Raw genomic sequence first — 21,575 nt, 5'->3', positions numbered from 1 at the left:
TCCACAATTGGGCTGAGGACCAAGGCGGCTGGTGTTCAGACTGTCCTGTGTTTTGGTTCGTCACCAGCGTTAAAGGTTATCGCTGTGTCGTTCCAAGGGTTTATTATTGCGATCTGGCAGACTTCGGCGAGTTCGCGGAGTGCCCTTTTGCGCCTATTGTTTGAAGTTAATGTCTCAAAGACTGTCAGGATTCTGGGTTTGTCGTCTTCTGGAGGGTGTTGCTCTGGGGTGTCTTTGGTGAGGATGTCCTCGCTGTTTTTGGCTACCTGCCGGAGTATCCAACATGCTCTAAGGCTATGGGTTGGTATGGTGTCCGGTGTGGTGTGTATTTTGCATGGGCCATTAAGCCATCCCTCCAGAACGGTTCCGCGCCGCGTAATGGGTTTGCATTTTTTGGCTATTGGTCTGGGCGCGTTATAGGGGTGCGCGCTTTTTGCCTGGACCAATGGTTGAGTTGGGACCGATAGCTCCCAAACTGTCTGATCTCTCCAAGCGCTCTCCATTGCGCTGTACTTTTGTATAATAGTTGCCAAGTCGGCGAAGTGTAGTATGCGGCGGTGATTAATGGCGTTGAGGAGTCCTTCGTTTGTGCAATTGTTGTGGAATGCTGATATTGCGTCCTCGTCGCGGCAATCTTTGACCTTGTCCTTGACAAGGAGGAATCTGGCCCAAAAGTGGTGGACTGTTTCCTGGGGCTGCTGTTGTATGCTTGTGAGAGCGCTTATGTTTCGGTGGGTGGGTGGTGTTGGATCTGAACCCTGACCCGATCGATGATCCGGGGTCTGAGGTTTTTCCGGACTGAACAATCCGGGCTCCGGAGTATCTTCTGATTTTTGATGCCCGCCGTCCGACTCTAAGTTCAGAGGATGAGGCGTGTCTTTCTGCCGGTAGGTGTCCGGCTTCTCGAGGTCAGAGATCCGAACGTAATTCGTCCTCAGTATAGAGGAAGGGTTATCTTGCTCCTCGACTACCGCTATCTAGGGGGTGATCGGTGGAGAATTAATCTCTCTCTGGTCGGGTTTAAGCCCAATCCAATCGTAGTCTGTAGCGACTCGCAAGGCGGTGATGCGATCTAGGAGTTCGTTCAAAGACGATAACTCCGTCGGATCCATCCGTTTGGCGTATTCAGAATCAACGCAGATACATTTTCTGATGACTCGGGAGGTCATCCTCGTCGGCTCAGAGGCCGAGCGGGCAATCATGGTAAAACCGCCCAGCCGGAGGGTTTGGCCCGAGGCCAGAGCTCCTCCTGAGGTGATATTTTCATTGATGATAAGTCGAGCCATCAACCTCTGCGACAACGGCACAATGGAACTCTCAATGAAAGCACCAATGTCGGTGTCAAAACCGGTGGATCTCGGGTAGGGGGTCCCGAACTATGCGTCTAAGGTTGATGGTAACAGGAGTCAGGGGACACGATGTTTACCCAGGTTCGGGCCCTCTCTATGGAGGTAATACCCTACTTCCTGCTTGATTGATCTTGATGAATATGAGTATTACAAGAGTTGATCTACCACGAGATTGTAATGGCTAAACCCTATAAGTCTAGCCTGTCTGACTAAGGTATTGAGTATATCCTATCCGGACTAAGTCCTCCGGTTTATATAGACACCGGGAGGATCTAGGGTTACACAAGGTCGGTTACAAAGAAGGGAATTTACATACTCCGTCGCCAAGCTTGCCTTCCACGCCAAGGAGAGTCCCATCCGGACACGGGTGTAGTCTTTGGTCTTCGTATCTTCACAACCCATCAGTCCGGCCCATAGATAACAGGCCGGACGCCCGAGGACACCTTACTCCAGGACTCCCTCAGGCACCCCATAGACACACAAGTTGATCATTGATCCCATAGCCATGTGCGGTGCCCCCCTCCACCATAATCCACCTCGGTCATATCATAGCGGTGCTTAGGCAAAGCCCTGTTCCGGTAGCATCATCATCACCGTCATCACGCCGTCGTGCTGACGAAGCTCTCCCTCGACACTCAGCTGGATCGAGAGTTCGTGGGACGTCACCGAGCTAAACATGTATAGATCGCGGAGGTGCCATACTTTTGGTACTAGGATCAGTCGAATCGTGAAGACGTACGACTACATCAACCGCGTTGTCATAACGCTTCCGTTTATGGTCTACGAGGGTACATGGACAACACTCTTCCTCTCGTTGCTATGCATCACCATGATCTTGCGTGTGCGTAGGAATTTTTTGAAATTACTGCGTTCCCCAACAATATTATTTTGAGAGTCTTTTAGAACAACATGGTAATTTGCTTTGGCTATAGAACTAGTCCTAATATGATAGGCATCCAAGATGGGTATAATAAAAACTTTCATATAAAGTGCATTGAATACTATGAGAAGTTTGATACTTGATGATTGTTTTGAGATATGAAGATGGTAATATTAGAGTCATGCTAGTTGAGTAGTTGTGAATTTGAGAGATTCTTGTGTTAAAGTTTGTGATTCCCGTAGCATGCACGTATGGTGAACCGTTATGTGATGAAGTCGGAGCATGATTTATTTATTGATTGTCTTCCTTATGAGTGGCGGTCGGGGACGAGCGATGGTTTTTTCCTACCAATCTATCCCCCTAGGAGCATGTGCGTAGTACTTTGTTTCGATAACTAATAGATTTTTTCAATAGGTATGTGAGTTCTTTATGACTAATGTTGAGTCCATGGATTATACGCACTCTCACCCTTCCACCATTGCTAGCCTCTCTAGTACCGCACAACTTTCGCTGGTGCCATAAACCCACCATATATCATACTCAAAACAGCCATCATACCTACTTATTATGGCATTTCCATAGCCATTCCGAGATATATTGCCATGCAACTTTCCACCGTTCCGTTTATTATGACACGCTTCATCATTGTCATATTGCTTAGCATGATCATGTAGTTGACATCGTATTTGTGGCAAAGCCATCATTCATAATTCTTTCATACATGTCACTCTTGATTCATCGCATATCACGGTATACCGGCAGAGGCAATCACATAGAGTCATATTTTTGTTCTAGTATCGAGTTGTAATTCTTGAGTTGTAAGTAAATAAAAGTGTGATGATCATCATTATTAGAGCATTGTCCCGATGAAGAAAGGATTATGGAGACTATGATTCCCCCACAAGCTAGGATGAGACTCCAGACGAAAAATGAAATAAAGAAAGAAAAAAAGAGGCCATAAAAAGGGGGAGAAAAGGCCCAAATAAAAAATGATGAGAGAAAAAGAGAGAAGGGGCAATGCTACTATCCTTTTACCACACTTGTGCTTCAAAGTAGCACCATGATCTTCATGACAGAGAGTCTCCTATTTTGTCACTTTCATATACTAGTGGGAATTTTTCATTATAGAACTTGGATTGTATATTCCAATGATGGGCTTCCTCAAAATGCCCTAGGTCTTCGTGAGCAAGCAAGTTGGATGCACACCCACTTAGTTTCTTTTTGAGCTTTCATACACTTATAGCTCTAGTGCATCCGTTGCATGGAAGTCCCTACTCACTCACATTGATATCTATTGATGGGCATCTCCATAGCCCGTTGATACGTCTAGTTGATGTGAGACTATCTTCTCCTTTTTTGTCTTCTCCACAACCACCATTCTATCCCACCTATAGTGCTATATCCATGGCTCACGCTCATGTATTGCGTGAAGATTGAAAAAGTTTGAGAACGTCAAAAGTATGAAACAATTGCTTGGCTTGTCATCGGGGTTGTGCATGACTTAAATATTTTGTGTGGTGAAGATAGAGCATAGCCAGACTATATGATTTTGTAAGGGTAACTTTCTTTGGCCATGTTATTTTGAGAAGACATAATTGCTTTATTAGTATGCTTGAAGTATTACTATTTTTATGTCAATATTAAACTTTTGTCTTGAATCTATCGGATCTGAACATTCATGCCACAATAAAGAAAATTATATTAAAAATTATGTTAGGTAGCATCCCACATCAAAAATTCTGTTTTTATCATTTACCTACTCGAGGACGAGCAGGAATTAAGCTTGGGGATGCTTGATACGTCTCCAATGTATCTATAATTTTTGATTGTTCCATGCTATTATATTATCTGTTTTGGATGTTTAATGGGATTTACTGTGCACTTTTATATTATTTTTGGGACTAACCTATTAACCGAAAGCCCAATGCAAATTGCTGTTTTTTTGCCTATTTTAGTGTTTCGTAGAAAAGGAATATCAAACGGAATCCAAACGGAATGAACCCTTCGCGAGAATCTTTTTTGGAACAAAAGTGATCGAGGAGACTTGGAGTGGACGTCAAGGAAGTAGCGAGGCGGCCACGAGGTAGGAGGGCGCGCCCCTACCCTCGTGGGCCCCTCGCAGCTCCACCGACCTACTTCTTTCACCTATATATACTCTCGTACCCTGAAACCTTCGGAGAGAGCAACGAAACACATTTTCCACCGCCGCAACCTTCTGTACCCGTGAGATCCCATCTTGGGGCCTTTTCCGGCAATCTGTCGGAGGGGGATTGAATCACGGAGGGCTTCTACATCAACACCATAGCCTCTCTGATGTTGTGTGAGTAGTTTACCACAGACCTTCGGGTCCATAGTTATTAGCTAGATGGCTTATTCTCTCTCTTTGGATCTCAATACAAAGTTCTCCTCGATCTTCTTGGAGATCTATTCGATGTAACTCTTTTTGCGGTGTGTCTGCCGAGATCCGATGAATTGTGGGTTTATGATTTGATTATCTATGAATATTATTTGATTCTCCTCTGAATTCTTATATGCATGATTTGATATCTTTGCAAGTCTCCTCGAATTATCTGTTTGGTTTGGCCTACTAGATTGATCTTTCTTGCAATGGGAGAAGTGCTTAGCTTTGGGTTCAATATTGTGGTGTCCATTCCCAGTGACAGCAGGGGCCGCACAGCACGTATTGTATTGTTGCCATCGAGGATAAAAAGATGGGGTTTATATCATATTGCTTGAGGTTATTCCTTTACATCATGTCATCTTGCCTAATGCGTTACTCTATTCTTATGAACTTAATACTCTAGATGCATGCTGGATAGAGGTCGATGTGTGGAGTAATAGTAGTAGTTGGAGAATTGTTTCGGTCTACTTGTCACGGACGTGATGCCTATATTCATGATCATTGCCTTAGATATCATCATAACTATGTGCTTTTCTATCAATTGCTTGGCAGTAATTTGTTCACCCACCGTAATACATGCTATCTTGAGAGAAGCCACTAGTGAAACCTATGGCCCCCGGGTCTACTTTATATTATATAAGTTTCCAATTTACAATTCTAGTTTACTATTTATTTTGCAATCTTTATTTTCCAATCTATATCACAAAAATACCAAAATATTTATCTTATTATCTCTATCAGATCTCACTCTCGTAAGTGACCGTAAGGGATTGACAACCCCTTTATCGTGTTGGTTGCGAGGTTCTTATTTGTTTATGCAGGTACTAGGGGATTTGCGTGGAGTCTCCTACTGGATTGATACCTTGGTTCTCAAAAACTGAGGGAAATACTTATGCTACTTTGCTGCATCACCCTTTCCTCTTCAAGTGAAAACCAATGCATGCTCAAGAGGTAGCAATGCGTATGTCATTAATGGCACCGTCCATTCCGAACATGACGTTCCTTCCCCCTCCAGCCGCCTCGTTGAGTGGGCTCAAGCCAGTCGGTGTTGTCTGGCAATGTGTGCGAGTGATATATCTCTCGAGGTAATAGCACCGCAGTCCTTAAACTTGTCCTCCATGTGATGGTTTGGTCCTAAAAGTTGCAAAAGCTGATTATTTGGTCCTAGAACTTGTGATGGAGGTGTAATTTCAGTCTTGGGCCAATCATAGCTCGCCAAGTGGAGCCGGGTCAGTTGGGCTGGTCAGTGCCGCACATTTTGCAATTTACCCCCTGCCTATAGCCCTTATCAACCCGCACTACACCTTGTTGGTGTCGAAGGAAATATCACTTGAATTGATTTTGTCCCCTCCCTACCTCAATCATTTGCATTCTTCCCGTCCACTTGTCCTCGTGTCTTCTTCGTTGCGGCAACCGATGGCGCTGGGTGCTGGCTGACTGACGCCAGCATCCATGGCGACGTCGCCGGACCTCATTGGCGGTCTGCAGCCGCTTCCTACCATGCACCAAGTTCGTCCACACGGTGTCTTCCCTCCCGATTATGGTGCGTCGTCCCCTCTCTGCTCCCTCCTCCTCTGGTTATGTCCTCCTTCATTGTCGTCTACAACATCGGCGAATCGTTCCGTTTGGCTAGCGTTTAAGGGGCGTACGGTGGATGGGTGCGGCTATAGTTGTTCCCGCAACCAAAAGCATGTTTTTGGGCGGTGATTTCAGTTTTGGGTTTTAGGCTGTGAAGTTGGGGAATTCGGCTAAAAGTTAGGGTTCATCTTTGGCTGGTTCTTCTGGCAAGAATGCACGCTTTTGGGCAGTGTTTTGCAAATGCGTGGTCAATTTGGCTTGGGTTCTGTTTTATGGTTCAGATTGTCTAGTAGAGCACATGTTTGTAGTTGTAAAAAACTAAACTTTGTAGTTGTAGCAGACAATGTAGGGTACAACTTCACATCAGTTTTGCAATACTACTGAGAATCATGTTTAGTAATGCGACCACAACAGTAGTTAACTGAATTTGTACAATTAACTTTGAAGATGCAGTTAATTGAAATCAATTAGGAAGATGTGTACTGTTGTACAATGAACTCTGCTTTACTGTATTTGTTCAGTTAAGTCTTATTGTGCAGTTCATTGGTCAGTATTCATTTGCCTATTGTTGTTGTTTGAGTTGTGTTCATGCTTGCTAAAAAATGATTCTTTGAAGATATAGTTAACTTAACAAATTCAGTTAACTGTTTAGTAGCTTGCAAAATGCAATTAACTAGGTCAATTCCATTATTTTGAAGATGCAGGTATCTGAATTTATTCAGTATACTGCATTATTCCAGTTAATTCAATTTGTTCACTGTACATCATTTATCTTGAAGATCCAAACTGAAATTATTCAGTTTACTTCCAAGATGCACTTAACTGAATTTTTAGTAAACTGAATTTATTCACTAAAATGAATTCACATTGTAAGATCAGTTTATTTTATTGTTGAGTTATGTACTATTGTTGTTTGAGTTTTGTTATGCTTTTGCTTACATTGTGCACTTTTTGGCTGCAGTTTGTGATTCAGCAATGGGAAAAATTGTGGACACCCATTTCTTTACACTAGAACTTGAGCATGGTGGACTTTTTTGTGGAGCAAGAAATAACATGGAATACTATAATCCTTTTGTGGAGGTGCTAGACTATGTTGATGCTGGCACATTCTCATATGCAACCATTGAAGAGCACCTGTTATGGTTGGGATATCCTGTGAATGAGCACATCCTTTATTGGTGCAGACCTGACAAAACAATTTTAGATGGTATGGTGAGAATTAGAGGTGATGAGGATGTGCATCACATGATCAGAGCTAGTAGTCTACATAAGGTGCTTGCAATAATGGTTGATCATACATATTTCATCAGTAATTTTAGGGGAGATTTGATATTGACAGTGCCAACAGTTCAGAGTTCTGTCATAATGGACAGGTCAAATGTTGTTCCATCCAGTGCAACATCTTCTCACAGCCTCATTTCAGTCATTGTTGAAGATCACATTTCAGAGGTGGCAGCAAATAACACAGAAGCAGAGAACTTGCTTGGTAATGGAACAGAAACAAAGAATTTGCTAACTGATGGTGCAACAGCAGATAACTTGTTGACAGATGGTGGAGCAGCAGAGAACTTGCTGACCGATGGTGCAGAGGATGTAGTGCTCTAAAATTCAAACTTCAGTAATAGTGATTATGACATAGATGATGGAGATGATGATTTATATGAAGACAACATTGAATTTGATGTTGATAAACAAGCTAAGCCAGTTGAGGAAGAGGTGGAGCCAGACTATGTACTTGAAGATGAAGATCTGAACCTCTCTGTTGAAGAGCAAGAGTAACTGAAATACAAGTTCAAAGTTTTGAATTCCAAGGTGGACATGAAATCCCCTGTATTTACAGTAGGGATGATATTTGCTGATGTGGTTGAGCTGAGGAAAGCTCTTACTGCATATTTATAAGGAACAGAGTGCAAATCAAGAAGTTAAAGAATGATAAGATTAGATTATATGTTGTTTGTCAGAGAGGTTGCACATGGCTGCTTAAAGCTGGCAATGACAACAGGACTGGAGGATTTGTCATCAAGTCCTACTATGGAGAGCATGTCTGCCAGAAAAAGTAAAAGTTGAAGGATTTGACAGCCAAGTTTCTGTGCAGGTTTTTCTTGGATGAGTTCAGAGATGACCAGAAGATGTCACTTGGATCATTTTCAAGGAAAATTACTAAGGAATTCAATGTTACTCCTAATAGATGGAAACTTGCTAGGGCTAGAAAGCAAGCACTTAATGATATCCATGGTGATGAGGAAGAGCAATTCAGTATGCTTTGGGACTATGGACATGAATTAAGGAGCAAAAACCCAGGGTCTACATTTCTGCTGACAACTGGACTGGCCAAGGATACAAAATTCCATTAGACTGGAATTGTTTGAAAACATTGTATTGGTCATATGATGCATGTAAGAGATGGTGGCTAAAGGGTTGCATGCCAATTATCTTCATAGATGGTTGTCACATGAAAACAAGGTTCAAAGGAGTGCTGCTGAGTGCTGTTGGTATTGATCCCAATGACTGCATACTCCCAATTGCAATGGGCTGGGTGGAAGTTGAATGCATAGGTTCATGGAGTGGTTTATGGCCACTCTCAGAGATGATTTGAACATCACTAACACTGCTCCTTTCACAATTATGAGTGACAAGCACAAAGGATTAATAAATGCAGTGCACAAAGTTTGCCCAGATTCAGAACACATGTTTTGTGTCAAGCATATTTACCAAAAATTTAATGAGAAGCACAAAGGAGAGGTTATGAAGCAAGACTTGTGGGAAATTGCAAGATCACCAAACAAAGTGAAGTGGAGTGAAAACCGTCATAAAATGGATGGTCACAGCTCAGCTGCTTTCCACTGGACTGAAAGACTAGAGTGGAAGACTTGGTGCAAAGCATTCTTCAGTGAATTTCCCAAGTGTGACATCATGCTTAAAAATAACTCTGAAGTTTTTAACAGGTAGTTTGGTGATCACTTTCCTAAGTTGCTTTGATTTTAACAATATCTTATCTTTACTGCAAATTATCATATCATACTAACTTGATTTGTTCCAATCTGCTTGCAGCTACATCCTTGAATATAGTTTCTATAAGATGATGAACATGATTGTTAGTAAACAAAGAGAAGCTATAGAAAAGTGGATAGGCCAGAGAATATGTCCCAATATCAAGAAGAAATTAGATAAGAACACAGAGTTTGCTGCAAACTGCTATGTAACAAATGTTGGCCAGCAAATCTTCAGAGTTCAATCCGGTAACAATAGCTACATTGTGGACCTTTGCTTGCACACTTGTGATTGCAGGAGATGGCAGTTATCTGGAGTACCATGTGGCCATTGCATAGCATGTTGTAGGGAGGAAACAATTGACCCAGAGACAATGGTTCATGACTGCTATACTGTTCAGACATATCTCAAAGCATACAAATACACTCTTGTCCCTCTTGTAGATACTATGTTGTGCCAAATCTACTAAAATTAGGTAAAATATTTTTCCCCCAAAATTGGTTTAGTTAACTAAATTTGAAGATGCGACAAACTAAAGATGCAGTTAACCGCATATGCAGTAAACTTAGTAGTATACTTAATTGAGATTGAACAATTTAAAAATACATAACAAATATGAGTGTTGAACACTGTGTTGTGCCACATATTCTAAAATCAGGTAAAATGTTTTTTTCAAAAATTGGTTCACCTGGGGCTCGAACCCAGGACCTGTTGTTACAATCAATGAGAACAATGCCAATAGAGTAGTAGTGGTGATTTTTTTTAAACGGTAGGAAACTACGAAGTTATTATGAGCCGTGGTTTCGTCTGCCCGTTCAGTTTCCATGTCTTTAAGACAATCCACTGTTGTACTGGCCCACTCTCCACTAGCTCCACTCCCCTGCCCAGTCCACCCATGTCGCTTCGGTCTCCCCGCTCCCCCAACTCCCACACCTCGTATTTAAACCCTCGCCGCCAAGCTCAACACCGCCGTCGACGACATGGACAACACCCCAGCGTGGCAGTGAGCGATCAAGGATCTGGCCGCCGATGACCAGGCGGCCCGCGCGGACCTCAGCGAGATCGCGTGCTTGTTCCCTAGCGTTGGCATGATGTGCCCCATGCCCGTGGCCTCATCAAGATCATGACGGACAACGAGAAGCGGTAGGCAATGCCCCCCGGGCCGGGGGTTCCGCCTCCATTGATCCTCCGCTTTGCAATGCTCGAGATGCGCTCCGATGACCCGAGGCAGCGCGCGAGGTGGTGGATGTACCGATCCGCCACCATGCCGTTGTTGCACCCGGATCCATTTCGCGCCGCGTCCAGAACACAGAGTGTGCATGATGTCGTCCTGTCCATCCCCACGCCGATGAACACCACCTACAGGGACAGATTCCAGCCCGAGCTCCTCGTCCACGACGATGTCTCCGACGCGGAGTCGTCTGACGATGATGACTCCAAGTACTGCAAGGTCGACTCCGACCACAACTCTGGCTATAGGGCGGACGCTGACACGTCTAATGAGGAGATAGAGATGGTCGTCCTGCCGGACGACGAGTTGGAGGAGGTCGAGATGGTGGCATCCGTCATTGATGCTAGGGAGGGTGACAAGGCTCTTCCAATTGACATGGAGCTGCTTCCAGATGTGCCAGACACAGTCAAGCGGGAGCTGGTGGAGGAGGCGGCAAGGGAGGAGCAGAGGACCGGCAAGAAGGCAGTGAAGAAGCCTTTTGCAGGGGAGGTGCGCTGCTCCGAGTGCCTCAAGCGCCTGAAGATGTGAAGATCTGAGGATTGAAGAAGAAGATGAAGTAGTTAGGTATGCTGACTAGCATCAAATTTCAGCATATAAGTTAGCAGTATTTTGCGTTTAGTTAAGTTAGGTGTGCTGCTGATAAGTTCAGCACATAAGTTATTTGTAATCTCAATGTTATGGTTGAACTTATGCTATGATGGCTAAACTTATGCTATGATGATGAAGTGCTGCTGTGTTATGGTTGAACTGCTGCAATGTTGCTATGTTGCTATGTTGTTTTGTTGCTTTCATTTGGTTGCAATGTTGTTGCTGTTGTGGTTGTCATTCTGCTATAGGCGTGTACTACTCTAGATAGCATGTGTTGTTCTGTCTACAAATAGCGGTGAATTCAGCACTCTAGATTCATCAGTGAACTTTATCTCTATTAAATAATTCAGTTTAACCCTGAACAATTCGGTACACTGGATAAATTCAGTTAACTGTGAGCTCCAGTTACCAGTATAGGTGAGACAAATTTAGTCCACAATTTGCCCCTCTCTTCCTTCATTTTGTCCCTTTCTTGCTTCATCTGATCCCTCTCTTTCTCTGCCTTAGCCCTCACCACCTGAGGAATGCTAGTGGTAGATTTATTAGACATCTTCTTCTTCTCAAGCTCTTGCTTTAGGTCAGAAAGAGTAGGCTGTGTGCTGCCCAATTGGGCAATTTCCTGCTCCTTGTCAGCCACCATCTTAGCAAAATCTAGCTTAAAAACCTCAGATATTTTTCCATCTTTTCCTTCTCTCCCAATATCTTAAAGTTTTCTTCAGCATTAACTACATTCTGCCTGAGCCTTAGCTTGTTCTCATCTTCATAAATGCCCCAAATCCTAGCTAGACTCATCTTCAGAGTGGCAGGCTATTCAGGGTCAACCCACTGAACATAGGTGCATTTAGGTATTTCCTACCAATTAAGAAAGAAACAATTTCAGATAAATGGAAAAATTTAGATAACTGAACAAATTGTAGTCAAAATGCAAAAAATCCAGACAACATAACTAGGGGCACTACTTAAATACATTAATTGCACTGTCAATTATTCAATATAGTTACAACACTATGGCACAACAACATAATATCAAAAATTCTGCAGAAAACAGATAAGAACAGATAGCATCCACAGTTACATGCCACATTCTAAGTTTGTACAGATCACATGTGCACTTTGATGGCACCACATAGTTAGATGACACATTCCAAATTTGCATTTAACTGTACATCTGAAAATCTACTCACCTTTTGTGCACAAGCAAGGAATCTCCTTCCACTCTCAACTGAATCAAAGGACACAAACTTCTCACAGACACATTGGTGTTCACATCTAGCTGCATGATCTGGAGCAAGGCCTCTCCATTCAGAGCAGAAAATGGTGGCAGGAGCAGGAGCCTAAAACATATTCTTTTTTTGAAACATGTGACAGTGGGAGAGGCTCCCACTGTGATGTATTACCTTTCAAATGTTACATTGTAAACTGTACATGGACTATACAGAAGACAGCCCTGGCCACTTTGTGGCCTTGGTGGTAAGACTAGGAAAGAAGTCTAGTCAGAAGGTAGGGAATCTAATAGTAGGAAAATAAAGTCCTTCATGTTATCTTTCACCCTATATTGTAGTAAACCAAAGTCTGTTTTAAATCTAACTAGCCAAGAGTTGTAAGAGGGGTTGATGTTAATGAAGAGTTTGTCATTCCTCTCCTTCCAGATACTCGAAGATGCTTGCAGAAAGGCCTCCATGAACATAGTTTTGTTCCAATTCTTCTTGGCCGTTTCCAACTAGGATAGCCGCGAAGTATGTTATTCAGGATTCATCCCAAGCTTGGACCAACAATATTTTTTGAATGTACAATTTAGGATCATGTGGTCAACATCTTCTTCTGCTTGGCGACAAAGAAGGCAGGTTAGGTCATCCCCAACGTTATAGTGTCTTCTCTTGAGCATGTCTCTTGTATTGAGGCGACCAGTGAGGAGAAGCCAACCAAAAACTTTTATCTTAATTGTAACTTTGGATTTCCACAACCAATGGTATGTTTTATGGGCTGTGACATCTCTGAAGCAGAATTTATAAAACCTTCGAGCAGTATATTCAGTGGTCCCCCAGGTGTAAGACCAAATGTCTCTTATGGTCTGTCCATTGTCTAATACAATGTGGGCCACAAGGCGCTGGATGTCTCGAACCTCTGCATGTGCCTCTATGGATAGGGGTAGGTGGAACACCTCTTCAAGGGAGGAGACACGTAGGAAATCTTGGACGGCGGCATCTTCATTTCTAGCAAAGGAAAAGGCCCTTGGGTGTGAGTCAGCTAGGGTGTCCTCAAGCCAGAGATCTTTCCACATGAGCACATTATCTCCATGGTTAACCACCACTTTGGAGATGCCACAATAGATTGGAGTTAGTTTGAGGACATGTCGCCACTAGAAGGATCCACAGGGGTCAGAAGCATGGGGTATCTTATCTGTGTAATATGTAGACCAAATGAGATCCACCCATGGGAGGTCATGTTGGTTATAGAATTTGTGTAAGTATTTGAGGAGGAGGGCGTCACTCTGAATCCTTAAGTTTGAAGGAAATATGCCCTAGAGGCAATAATAAAGTTATTATTTATTTCCTTATATCATGGTAAATGTTTATTATTCATGCTAGAATTGTATTAACCGGAAACATAATACATGTGTGAATACATAGACAAACAGTATGTCACTAGTATGCCTCTACTTGACTAGCTCGTTGAATCAAAGATGGTTAAGTTTCCTAGCCATAGACATGAGTTGTCATTTGATTAACGGGGTCACATCATTAGAGAATGATGTGATTGACTTGACCCATTCCGTTAGCATAGCACTTGATTGTTTAGTTTGTTGCTATTGCTTTCTTCATGACTTATACATGTTCCTATGACTATGAGATTATGCAACTCCCGTTTACCGGAGGAACACTTTGTGTGCTACCAAACGTCACAACGTAACTGGGTGATTATAAAGGTGCTCTACAGGTGTCTCCGAAGGTACTTGTTGGGTTGGCGTATTTCGAGATTAGGATTTGTCACCCGGATTGTCGGAGAGGTATCTCTGGGCCCACTCGGTAATGCACATCACTATAAGCATTGCAACTAATGATTTAGTTGCGGGATGATGTGTTACGGAACGAGTAAAGAGACTTGCCGGTAACGAGATTGAACTAGGTATTGAGATACCGACGATCGAATCTCGGGCAAGTAACATACCGATGACAAAGGGAACAACGTATGTTGTTATGCGGTTTGACCGATAAAGATCTTCATAGAATATGTAGGAGCCAATATGAGCATCCAGGTTCCGCTATTGGTTATTGACCGGAGACGTGTCTCGGTCATGTCTACATAGTTCTCGAACCCGTAGGGTCCGCACGCTTAAAGTTCGATGACGGTTATATTATGAGTTTATGTGTTTTGATGTACCGAAGGAGTTCGGAGTCCCGGATGAGATCGGGGACATGACGAGGAGTCTCGAAATGGTCAAGACGTAAAGATCGATATATTGGACGACTATATTCGGACATCGGAAAGGTTCCGAGTGATTCGGGTATTTTCGGGAGTACCAGGGAGTTACGGGAATCCGTATTGGGCCTTAATGGGCCATACGGGAAAGGAGAGAAAGGCCTCAAAGGGTGGCCGCACCCCTCCCCATGGGCTGGTCCGAATTGGACTAGGGAAGGGGGGCGCCCCCTTCCTTCCTTCTCCTTTTCCCTTCCCTTTCCTTCCCTCCTACTCCTACTACTTGGAAGGGCTCCTAGTTCTACTAGGAAAGGGGGAATCCTACTCCCGATGGGAGTAGGACTCCCCTAGGGCGCGCCATAGAGAGGGCCGGCCCTCCTCCTCCTCCACTCCTTTATATACGGGGGCAGGGGCACCCCAAAGAAATAACAATTGATCTCTTGATCTCTTAGCCGTGTGCGGTGCCCCCTTCCACCATAATCCACCTCGATCATATCGTAGCGGTGCTTAGGCGAAGCCCTGCGACGGTAGAACATCATCATCGTCACCACGCCGTCGTGCTGACGGAACTCTCCCATGAAGCTCTACTGGATTGGAGTTCGCGGGACGTCATCGAGCTGAACGTGTGCTGAAATCGGAGGTGTCGTGCGTTCGGTACTTGGATCGGTCGGATCGTGAAGATGTATGACTACATCAACCGCGTTGTGCTAACGCTTCCGCTTTCGGTCTATGAGGGTACGTAGACAATACTCTCCCCTCTCATTGCTATGCATCACCATGATCTTGCGTGTGCGTAGGAATATTTTTGAAATTACTACGTTCCCCAACAAAGTTGATGATCCCAAGGCCTCCACTATCTTTTGGGCGAAAAATCCTATCCCAGGCGACCAAGGAGTTGCATTTCTCCCCCTGTTCGGATTTCTTTGTCCAGAGGCATTTTCCACGAATCTTATCCAATAGCTACAAGATTTTCTGTGGAAATTTCAGTGTGCATAGGGAAAAAATGTAAGCGAGGTGATGACTGTATTTAACAAGGAGAGTTTAGCTCCATATGACATCATGGACAGAGTAGAAGTTAATCTTTGTTCAACAGAGCAGACCAACGACATTAGGTCTTGGATTGAGGGTTTATTAGTTCCCAGGGGGAGGCCAAGGTATGTGAAAGGCATGTTGCCAATCTTGCATTCGAAAATGTTGGCAAGCTCATTTGTAAGATCTTCCTCACAATTTATCGGTATAAGGGTCGACTTCTGAAAGTTTATCTTGAGTCCAATGGATGTGGCAAAGTCATTTAAGATTCCTTTCATTGTGTGTGCTTGCGCTGTACATGCTGGAATGATAATTATTGTGTCGTCAGCGTATTGGATAACTGGGTAGTCGTGTTGTCGCTGTCTATCAAAAGGTAGACGGATCTTCCCTTGTCGGAACGCATCACTAATGTCAGCTTGAAGGAGGTCGGCTGCAATGATGAAGATGAGGGGGGACAAGGGGTCTCCTTGCCGTACCCCACTTTTGCATAAAAATTGTTTGCCTGGGACGCCGTTAAGGAGCACTGAAGATTTACCAGAGGAGAAAATAGATTTGATCCAAGAAAGCCACTTGTCATTGAATCCCATATGTTTCATAATCTCAAGCATAGCACCATGTTCAATGGTATCAAAGGCTTTGGCAAAATCTAACTTGAGTAGAACAATTTTTTTGCTTAGAGACTTGGCACTGGTGGATATATTTGAAGGCCCAAGCAACACAGTCTTGTATAGTTCTTCGTTTTATGAAACCGTATTGGTTGCGATGGATAAGTGTGAGAATGATCTTTTGGAGGCGGTTAGCCAGGAGTTTGGTAATTATTTCGAGGCAGCAGTTTAGTAGTGTGATAGGCCGAAAATCATTAACTGTCTCCGGTGAAGAAACTTTAGGTATTAATGTGTTGAAGCCCTCATTGATACTTTCTAAGTTTAAAGTCCCTTCATGAAACTGGTCACAGAGTCTGTAAAAATCTTCTTTGATGATGTGCCAGCAAGATTTAATGAAATGTCCCGTGAAGCCATCCGAACCTGGAGCTCTATCAGCTGGCATTTCTTTGATGACATCGTCAATTTCTTGTTTGGAAAAGGGGGCTGTAAGATGGTCCAAATCTTCTCTTTTATTGATGATATTAGGAAGATCGAATTTCATTTGATAGTTACCAGAAGTTCCAAGCCTGTCCTTGTAGGTGTGGTAGACGAGGGCCTCTTTTCCAGCATGATCTTCCACATTTGCACCATTATCAAGCCGAAGTGTGGTTATGTTGTTTCTTCTGTATCTTTCAGAAGCTAGGGCTTTAAGAAATTTTGGATCCTCATCTCCAAATTGAACCCAGCGAATGGTGCATCTCTTCTTCTAGTACTGATTTTGATAATTTAATGACCGAAGTATGTGCTTTTTTTAAGATTATCCCGAAGTTGCATTCCGGCACTGATAAAGCCCTTCTATTTTCTCAAGCATCAAGATCTGCCAGTGTGGAGTTTGAGTTTTCTATTGCAATGGTAAGTTTTGATATCTTTTTACTCCAGTGCTTGAGTTCATATCTTAACATTTTAAGTTTTCGGCAGAGGATTGTGGCAGCATTTGGTGAATTGACTGATCTACTCCAAACTTCAGAAACAAGCTCCATAAACCCTGGATGTTGCACCCAGAAAGATTCAAACCTAAATAGATTGCTTTTTGGTATAGATGTTTCAATGGTGACCACACAAGGAATGTGGTCAGAAACTGGCTTCCCAAGGGGTTTTACCATGGTGTTTGGGTATGACAGTGTCCAATAGTGGAGGTTAGAAACCAATCTAGTTGTTCTAGCAAAAGCTCTTGCTGCATGTTACTCCAGGTATACGCTCTGCCTTTAATTGGTAATTACATGAGCCCTTGTGATCGAATAAAATCATTGAATGTAATCATGTCATTAATGTTACCACCTGGTTTATTGCGATTAGCAGGGCTTCGAATGTAATTAAAATCACCAATTAGGAGCCAATCTTCAGCAGTAGGGATGTTTAGGTGTAATAGCCAGTTTGTGTAATCCACTCTAGGGTCACCTTGACAGGGTCCATATATATTCACAAGAGTCCATTCTTCGGCCGATTGTGTGGATTTGAATTTGATTACCAGGGCGAACTCTTCTTCAATGAGTACCATGCCAGTGAAAATGGAGCTGTTCCAAATGGTTACAATACCTCCAGAGGATCCACGAGAAGGAATGTAAGAAAAATTATCAAATCTTTTAGGACAGCAAGATTTAATGAACATATTATCAATAATAGGCTTTTTGGTTTCTTGCAAGCAAATCACAGCACAACCACTAGAGGAAATAGTGTTCGATAGAGCCAAAAGTTTAGGGTCTGAGTTCAGGCCACGGACATTCCAACAAAGTACGTTCCAGTTCGAAAGCAGAACCATTAAAAGCTAAAGTAAAAAAGCAAGGGAAATTAAGCATTGGAAGGACCACCCTCCAGATCAGCAAGAAGCACATCTTTTGAAAGTTCCTCAGGAGGAATGGCGCATTGGAGGGATCCAATCTGCTGGATCTCAGTAATTGACAGTGGCGGGGGCACTTCAGCATCCTGTTCCTCAGACATGTCAGTTATAACAACTGCAGAGGCCACACTTGGGATCACCCTCGGTTTAACTTTAGAAGTCTTGGCCTTGCTGTCAGTGATAAGAGGCACCTTGAATCCATCATACTTGTTGGAGCGACTGCTGCGACGAACCTGTGAGACAATGATTGGAGCTTTGGATTTCCCCCGTCTGTTCTTATGCACACCAACAGAAGAGTCACCGAGCACAAGTTCTGAACTAGAGAGTGTCATGCCATCAGAAGGTGTCAGCAAATCGTTTGATATGTCTTCAGAAATCTAAACCTGATCCTCATTGAGCTCAGTTAAAGTAACAGTGCTGGCCTGAACAGTGGGAGATCCATTAGTGGCCTAAAACATATTCTTGTCAGCAAAATTCCTCATTTTTTCTACAAGCCTATATGCTTGAGGTATAGTGACGAACTAACCACACTTGTGACAGAGTAGCCGTCCGACGAAGAGCTAGATCCATCACTCCAAGATACCATGGCGGCGAGCTGGATGGCGGCGACGAGCAGGGGAAGGGAAGCGAGGAAGGAGAGAGGTAAGTAGAGGGGTGTGTGCTGCCGACCAGATTCCAAAAGAAATATGCTGACAGAATTAATTCAGGTGGGTATACTGTGGGTTGATAAGGGCTAAAGGCAGGGGCAAATTGCAAAATGCGTGACGCTGACCGGCCCAACCCAGCTAACTCCACTTGGCGAGTTCTGATTGGACCAAAACCAAACTTGCACATCCATGACAAGCTCTAGGACAAAAAATATCAGCTTCTGCAAGTTTTAGGACCTAACCATCACATGAATGACAAGTTCAAGGACCTGCGGTGCTATTACCTCATATCTCTCGTACTGGTTGCAAAGGTCGTCTTCGTCCATGCCCAGGGAATGTATATCCTTTGTGTCAGAACGTATTGTCAGATTGGTCCTTTGAATACACATAGACATCGCACGCCGAAAACCAACTTCCAGCTTTACTCTTATTAGCACTTTATCCTAATACGAATCGTGAAGAGGCGCGCGCCGTCGATGCCGTGCGTGCAGATGCCGCTGCGTCCAGCGCTGCACTTCTCGTCATATACTATTGCTCTAACATGTGGTCAAAGTTAGCCTCAAAAAACACATTATGCCCAATATATATGGATAGAGGGAGTATGTACCATGTATTATACACGGTATCATACACCCCCAGCCGCATACTGTTGCGTACATGGTATCGTGTATTGTAAATTTAATATATATTTTCAATTATTTGAACACAATTTGAAAACTGAACAATTTTTTAAAAATATGAGCAAAATTTGAAATCCAGATCAGTTTTTGAAAAATAAACACAAAAAATGAAATTCCGAACATAAATAGTGAACATTTTTGTAAACACGAACAAAATTTCTAACTTAGTTTCTTTTGCATTTCTGAACTTTTTTTTGTAAAAATGTGAACAAAATTCGAAATTTTGAACGTTTTCTAAAAGCATGAACAAAAAAGTGATAATAATCAAAACATTTTCTACAATTTCAAACAAAATTTGAACATTTGAACATTTTTTTAATAATTAATAAAGTTCTAAATTGTGTTCATATTTTATAAACAAAGATAAAAAAATTGAAATTACACACTACTTTTGGTAAAAAAAAGTAAGCACCTTTTGCAGTTTTTGAACAAATTATTAAGATTTTAATATTTTTTAGGGAATGGTTTTTTCAACATTTTTGAAATATGAATAAATTTGAAATATCAATTTAAAAAAATAAATAGTTTTTGTAATTTTCAAACAATTTTTGAAGATATGATCTTGTTTGAAAATTTGAATTCATGAAAAAACAGAAACTATATAGGCAGTAAAAGAAACAAAAATATAATTCAGGAACCTTCTAGAAGGTTTACAAAATAGGTAAATATTGGCTAGGAGTTTCCAAAACTAGAAGGAGAAAGCTATGCATATTGGTAAAATAAATTGGACCGTCCCAATTACTCGATAGGGTCGACCGTGTCTTTGTGAATCAATGACAATTTGAACACAATACAAAGATAGGCGCTCATAATCTCATATGAACATACGGTCATCCCTATGAACGCACGCACGCACATTCTCTCCTATATGAGTATCTTTTAAGAGACTGGGCTGGCAAATCATCTTGAGATCACACCTTTGTAGTTGACAAAGACGTCCCCTTACACTGAACACACATCACCGAAAGGTCTGAACTAAATTCAGAAAAATGCAAGCACCGGTGTATAGGACTCAAACCCTGCTGGGTTAGTGAGAATGGGGCTTTCTATTTTATTTTATGTTTGAGAGAAAGAATGTTGTTTTTATAAACAATATCAAAAATTTGAAATTTCACACTACTTTTGGTAAAAAGCAAGCATCCTTTGTAGTTTTCAAACAAATTATTAAGATTTGAACATTTTTCATGAAATGGATTTTTTAAGAAATTGATTTTTTTTACATATGAATAAATTTGAAATACCGAACATTTTTAAAAACAAATACTTTTTTGTAATTTTGGAACAATATTTTAAGATCTGATCTTTTTTGAAACTTTTGAATTTATGAAAAACAATAAAACAGAAACCAAAATGGCCAGTAAAAGAAACAAAAGTACCGGTTCAAGAACCTTCTAAAATGTTTACAAAATACGTAAAAATTGGCTGAGACTTCCGAAAACCGGAAGGAGAAAGCTACGCGTACTGCAGCCCAATTGCTCGATAGGGTCGACTGTGTCTGTGCGAATCGGTGACACTTTGAACACAGTACAGACACGGGCGCTCATACAAACAAACGCTCATCCCTATGAAAACACATGCACGCACACACATCTCTTCTATATTAGCATCTTTAAAAGACTGAGCCGGTACATCATCTTGAGATTACGCCTTCGTAGTCGACGATGACGTCCCCTTACACTAAACACATATCACCGAAAGGCCTGAACTAAATTCAGAAAAATGCGAGCACCGGTGTGTATAGTACTTGAATCCTGATGGTTTAGTGAGAATAGGGTTTTCTATTTTATTTCATTTTTGAGAGAAAGAATAGGGTTTTGTAGAATGTGAATCTCTGCCGCATTGGTTCACAAGAGGTCGCTGACCGGTTCGTCAGGCTTGGCTACCGACCACTATTCTGACAGTTAGGCCCATTTCCAAATTTTGGCTCAGCTTTCCTATCCTCCTCAGTTTCGTCTTTTTTTTTACTGATGAAAAAAGGTTTCGTCGTTTTGCTTAGAAAAAGTAAATCGATTCTCCTGAAACACGTACGCGTGCACACTCCGGGGAGAGGTCGAAACGTCGGCAATAGAAAGCCGTATCGATCTGAAGCCCTTCACATTTCCCACTCGCAGAGTGAGACGGGACAGGAAACGAGGGGCTGCGTTCCTCTGCGCGCCCGACACGTTTCGTCGCCGACCATGAAAGTGCAGAGGGAGCTGGCAACCAGACGCAAAATCCAAACGTTGCTTCGCCCCACGCAACACCTCCGTCGCGCGCCCAAGAGGCAGCCGGCTCCTGCTCCTTCGCCTGCGTGCCACCATAAA

The sequence above is a fragment of the Triticum urartu genome, chromosome 5A (assembly GCF_056163025.1).
Source record: "Triticum urartu cultivar PI428250 chromosome 5A, HENAU_Tu73, whole genome shotgun sequence".
NCBI lineage: Eukaryota > Viridiplantae > Streptophyta > Magnoliopsida > Poales > Poaceae > Triticum > Triticum urartu.
The sequence above is the reverse complement of the archived record's forward strand: the minus strand, read 5'-3'. Positions refer to the sequence as shown.